Below are 6257 nucleotides of genomic sequence, written 5' to 3'. Positions count from 1 at the left end.
CTGCTGAGCAAAGTAGGAGTACCTCTCACGCTCACGTATTGTCGATGTACATTGATAATGGTCTAAGGAAATACACGAAGACTACGTCAGTATATCTGTTCGAAGAGATAGGAGAGCATGAAGCATGTTCCCTCGCCACAGTAAACACAATGTACACTTCCACCTGCGTCTATCCTATATATATACGCGTGTTAACTTGATCGTGTGTAATATCCGTGGGATGTCAGAGTACAGTGTTTAACAAGCAATCGCTAAATTACCTCAACTACACGCATTTTATTCATAAATTAATAATGCACTGCACTATATGTATATGTACAAATAACGTAAATTTGATGAATTCTGGCCCATATGAAACGCGTTGTATTATTGAATAGATCCAAGGTAAGTATACTATAGTGTTCGAGGTTAGTAGGAGCTGTGGGTAGGACTATTCGCTTCGCGTGCTTTTCATGACAAATATACCGAAGCAACGGTGTATATTTTATTCGAACATCGACGTACTCTCAACGCCATTCATAACCATCATTTATCACTTTGGGTTGCCGTTTTCCTATATATACATACATATTACGCACGCAGTTACATATAACATCAGTTGATTATGCGTGTGCGTCGAAATATACGGAAAGAATAGAGCGAGAGACGTTTATCAGTGGGACAAAGGTTCGAGTGGACGAATGGAATGCAGTGTGGTGGTGCGGGGTAGGGTAAAAGGTATCTCGCGGTGAGAGTCTTCCTGCTTCGGGCGCAAAGTGTCCGAGATTGTTCCTTAGGGTTCCTGTGTTCCTGTTCGAAGAGCGGGGGCGGCTCCCGCGGAGGGCAGGCCGTCAAACTCGCGGGGCGGAACCCTGACGTGAAGAGGCGGTGCGGAAGCACGTGGAGAGCGCGCGTCGACCGCGGGCCGGGTTGCCGAGGTACCTGGAGCTCTGTCCGAGGACGCGTGACGTCACGAGGGACGAGGACCACCGTTCCGGACGTCCGTCGGGTCGACGAGAGTCCCGAGAGCGCCGGAGGATCGTCCCCGGCCCGTGCGAGCGCCGGCGGCAGTGGCGGCGGCGGCGGAAGGCCGTTCCAAGGAAGGCGGAAACGCCCAGAGGTTAGGTGTACCGGTGTGCCGTGGCAGACGCGCCAGACCTATACTACGCCCAGCAGACGCTCCTATACTATATATACGCAGCTGCACCTCCCAGGCCGACCCAGCTGGACGCCCAACGTCGACGATCAACCTGCCCCCTTCCTCCATCGTCTTCGTGTCCTTCTACGCTCGATCGTAGCCGCGCGTTTGCCGGTTCATCTTTTTATCGCAACTCTCTATCCAAATCTCTTTCGAATACACGCCCAACGCATTCTCTCACGCTTCTCGTCTTCCGCCAGCAATTTCTTGCCGGAAAATTCTCACTGGGACAACACTTCCTGTGCTAATTATTTCTATGCAGGGTTCGCGTAATTATTACGTAAGCTGTGTCGACGGTTTCATCAAAGCTCTCTCTTTTCGAGTTGATCTTGCTTGAAGCGGAATAAGGAGGATGTTTCGTTATAGAGGTAAATTAGTGTTGAAAGGATGGGGTTGGTGGAGTCACAGGTGTGGTTCTTCCCTTATGATTCACACATCGGAGCCGTTAATTAGTTGACTCTGTGGAGGAGACAGGGAAGATCGTTTGTATTTCCACCCCAACGACGAATAGCCCGCAGTGATTCAAGCCATTAACTCGCCGAACCGCCCCCTGGTGGGGTTGCAACTGGCTCCAGCCACCCCTCTTTTCGCACCCCAATTCGTGCGACGGTCGACCTCCCAGCTCGCTATGCCTACCTGATCCCGTTGTTTACTCTTGTATTGTCCAGAACCGCCTGGATTACTATAATTCATTCCCATTCTTTTGCATTAATTAAACACGGACACAAGGGCGGTCCACACTTGGAGGACACGGGCTGACCTGCGAATTCCAAAGATAAATTTGCACTGTAGATTTATGCTTTCCTACCACTTTTGTAAGTCATCCAATAATCGTCTTGATAGTCATGGACTCCTGCTACCATGATGCTTCGAATGGGTTCAAGGGTTTCCTTTCTTTCCCGGGATCAAATCCCCCCCCCCCCCCTACCATCCTTACCCTATCCTTACGACTCTGTCATGCACGTGTGTATATAGTCGCTATAGTGTGGACGCCCCTTACCACACACTGTAATCTGCCACGCGATGCATTCTCGACACATTCATTCACACACACACACACACACACACCCTATCCTTTTGTAGCTTATAGCAATGCAAAGCGTGCCTCCAGAGAATCATACCAATAATGCCTACGTATGAATATTAATTACACCGCAGGTGACACTGTTCAGGACCGCAGCAGGACTCAAGAGCTCTTCAGATGCACGCCGAATAAGGTATGGACCTGAAAATCCCTTTAGCCTACCCCTCGCCAACAAAAATTCAATAATCGTTGGTATTTCGTATCCATTAAGATTTTTCACTGGATATTGTAATAAATAACTTGCGCACAGATATAGTCTTGTATTTCTTAATTTTCCAAAATTTAATTGCAACTTTTTCCACCCTTTTTTCTATCAACAAAATTCTATACCGAAAACATTTATATCGATCAGTCCCTCGATATCAGTTCTTAGATCGTCAACCAACAATTTTCGAAAATATGAAAAATATTACAATAAAATTTTGTATACATATATAATAGAAATTGATGACTCATCGATCATCAAGTTTTTATTTAAAAATCGAATACATATAGAGATCTATTTGCTTTAATAAGAATTATGTTAAGAGGGGATGTAGCGTCTTTGAGATAAACAAGTTATTTCAGGGTGTAGCTGTGAGGAATTAACGCAGCATCTCTGCACTGAGATAAAGAGAGAGAGAGAGACGCATAGGTATACTATATAGGTGGAGTTCTCGAGGCGAGGTCTTTGACCAGCGAGGAGCCGAATCCTACCAGGATTCCTCGCACGGATGTTTTCCTGTGAAAAAAGCGTGGGTGGAATCCCGACGAGCTAACCCTTTCGTTCCAACCCTGCGGGAAGTAGAGAGGCGGTGAAATTTGCGAGGTCAACTGTGAGGTCAATGGCAACATTCCTCCCCCCCCTCTCTCTCTCTCTCTCTCTCTCTCTCACCAGTCTCTATCTTTTCGTTGCTTCCCTCCTCCGGCTATCTCCGATTCTCGCAATCGTCGTCACGTGCTTCTTCCATCCTCGTTCGATAAGCCGATGAGAGGTTCGAGGCGGAACGACAGTTTCCGAAGAGCGAGACGACCGACCAGAGAAGCATGACTCCTGAAGGACACCGAAGAGTCAACAAGAGCGTACGACTTTCTCGCCTGGGATGCTTGCCTGCTTCGAATATGTGAATATATTTTATTCAACCCTTTCCCTCGGGCTCGGGATTAAATTATTCCCGGCATGGGGTCGTCGCTTTCCATCCTCTCTCTCTCTCTCTCTCTCTCTCTCTGTACACTATACAGTGCAAACACCAACATTAATGCTACTCTCGGCGCGCTTGCTCTCTTTCTTCTTCTCAACTCGAGAGTGCTAGGTTCGAGCGAGGAGGAGGAGAGGATGCGAGCCTTTCGAAAGCATTCCGGTAGCAGTGTGTGCGTAGCATCATCATCGCCAACGGCATACCTACCACTTACCTACCAACCAACGAGAGGTGAGGAGCGAGCGAGCGCGCGCGCGCGCGCGCTGGCATATATACAAACACAGCCTGTTGAATTTCGTACGACCGCTCGGTCACTCCTGCTAGCCTGGGATCAAGGGATCAAACCAATAGACTGCCGATAGCCCTTCCAATTATTGGCCCGATTGGAAATGCTTCTCGGTCCCTTCTTCGCTCGCCAAATCCAACGTTCGACCGCCCAAAGCCCTCAGGCCTGGCCCGACCAGCCCCCAACCTTCGATCATCCTCTTGCCCATACCTTCTTGCCTGTTCCAAACTGACGTTATGACGCCATCGATCCAACTTACCATTCGACAGCTTTGACAGCTAATAATTATCACCCTACACCAAGAGTCACCAGTCTCCCTTCTTGTCCTTCTAGAATCCTCCGAAGCAAACTATCGCTTCCTCTAATCGTCAAGAGTTCTATAGACTTCTGTGAGACTGTAGGATGGCTCCGACTATATGTATAAGGACGTCCTTTAATGATGATAATCATGACGCAACGATCACAGCCTAATGGAATTTTTTTTTAGAGACAGACGTCGTATATACAGAGTGGATAAATGAATAGGTTAAGGCGATTGATCGGAAGGTATTGTGCAGGAATTAAGTTGGAATTGGAGTTTAATGTGAGAGAGAGAGAGAGAGATTTGGTAGGTATACGGGAGCGTGCCGACTGCTGACCGAGTCGAGCCCGGCTGTCGCTCGAGGATGGCCGGGGCGAGGATGGTTTTTCGGGGCATCGACCCTACGAATATTAGGAGACCTTCTGCCGTGTTATGACGTCCTTGTCGCAATGTGTGGCTCGAAGCACTTGAACGACTAACCCTTTCCTTCTGCCTTAACCGCACGAACGTTCTCATATGTGAAGCAACACCCGCCAGGGATCTTGACAACCCGACTCATTTCGTATTCTCCCAGCGAGACTCGCTAAACCTTTCTTTTCCCCATTTCAAAGTCTTCGATGCTTCGTCGTCTATCAGGAGCGATGCATCGTTCAGCACGCACGTTTTTCTCTCTCGAACGGGAAACGATAGAAAAGTTCGGTTTTCCCGCGCGACTCATGTTACTCTGATAGTGCCGGAAGGAGCCGATTGATTGGAAACTCCACGGAAGATTCGCTTGGTTACAGCGCGAACAGCCACCCTCCGCCATAACATCCTAGTAGCGTAAAAACCTTGAGGAAGCATTTTTTTCAATCGATGCGCCGCGGCAAAAATATTGCAATTCTATTATTTTCTCTTGGACGAATCTTGGCGTAATTGTCTCTCTCCCATTGACGAACGTCCTGCACTTTGTTTGATCGTGGGTATATAATTTATGATTCATTTATGATGACGTAGCGCGAGGTTCAAGAATTTTCTTAGTTTACATTCTTAAAAGTATATAGATATAAGAGATTCGATGGTTACGCGTAAGAAAAGGAATTCGAAGAAGGTACTTTTTCTATTTTTTCTCTTTTGAAAATACATCTAAAGAGGAAGGGAAGCAATCGAATAGTACAACAGCCTCCCTTTATGCTTTCCTGACATTTCGTTTACTCTTTTGATAATCCTCCTTTGTTTGCAGGCTATAAACGTGATTCCACTGTGTTTTAAACGAGCTTAACCGCAAACCAATCATGGTTTAATGGGATATAATGATAATCCTACGAACAAAGGAAATTCGTGCAAAATCCTAGGGTTGCATAGCTGGGTAGGTGGTAGTAACCTTTCTTCCCTATACCTGTGGAACAAAGGGACATACACCTCCCCATCTCTATGTATTACAAGACTGCTTCGCTGCGTTATTATTTTACATATTTTCATTGCAAACCTTACGTCGCGAGTCACATACTGACAAATTAACAACACGTATAAGATTAAGATTTTTATGCAGTATATTATTCAAATAATCAAAGTTCGATAAAATATTACTAAATTTGCATTATTTTATAACCGAATAAACGTTACTTCATGGTGTTTAAAAGTTGGCTAGAATTTCACGATGAAAAGTCTTTTGAATTGGAGAAGCAGGACGAGGAACAGTACCAGAGAGAAAGAGAAAGAGAGAGAGAGATACGGAGCATTCGTAAAGGGGAAGTTAAATGCCGATTGACCTCTTCGTGTTCCTGCCTACCGGATTGAGTTTCTATGAATGTTCATCGTCACCTACAACCCTTTTCTCGTTTATTCGCATTCGTCGTCTACGATTTGTGCAGAGCCGATTCCGTAGCGCATGCTAATTTCAAAATTCCCCTGCGTTCGCGTTAATTGGCAATATATTCGATCATTCCGAAGATATAGCGACGGAAGGTAAGAGTAGGCGGCGGAGGATCGGTCCAAACGGACAATATAACCCGAAGATTCTTCGGCATCATAATTTCCTGATCGTTGTCACTACGTTTCTTTTATGCAAAGCTACTCAAGCGGAACCAAAAGGGTTATTGGGAATCGAGCAAATCGTCGTTTATCTCTGCCAACCTATTTACTGCAATTTCACGAAAATTATTCCAAATTCTCAAAAATACAACGCTCCGAACTATACCATACATTCTTAAAAAAAAACTTGGAGATATTCTGCAAATATCACTGCGCTG

This window comes from Prorops nasuta, unplaced genomic scaffold (assembly GCF_024137725.1).
Source record: "Prorops nasuta isolate Cenicafe-Biocafe unplaced genomic scaffold, Cenicafe_Pnas_1.2 PNAS00003, whole genome shotgun sequence".
Classification (NCBI taxonomy): domain Eukaryota; kingdom Metazoa; phylum Arthropoda; class Insecta; order Hymenoptera; family Bethylidae; genus Prorops; species Prorops nasuta.
This window is presented reverse-complemented; position numbering follows the sequence as displayed.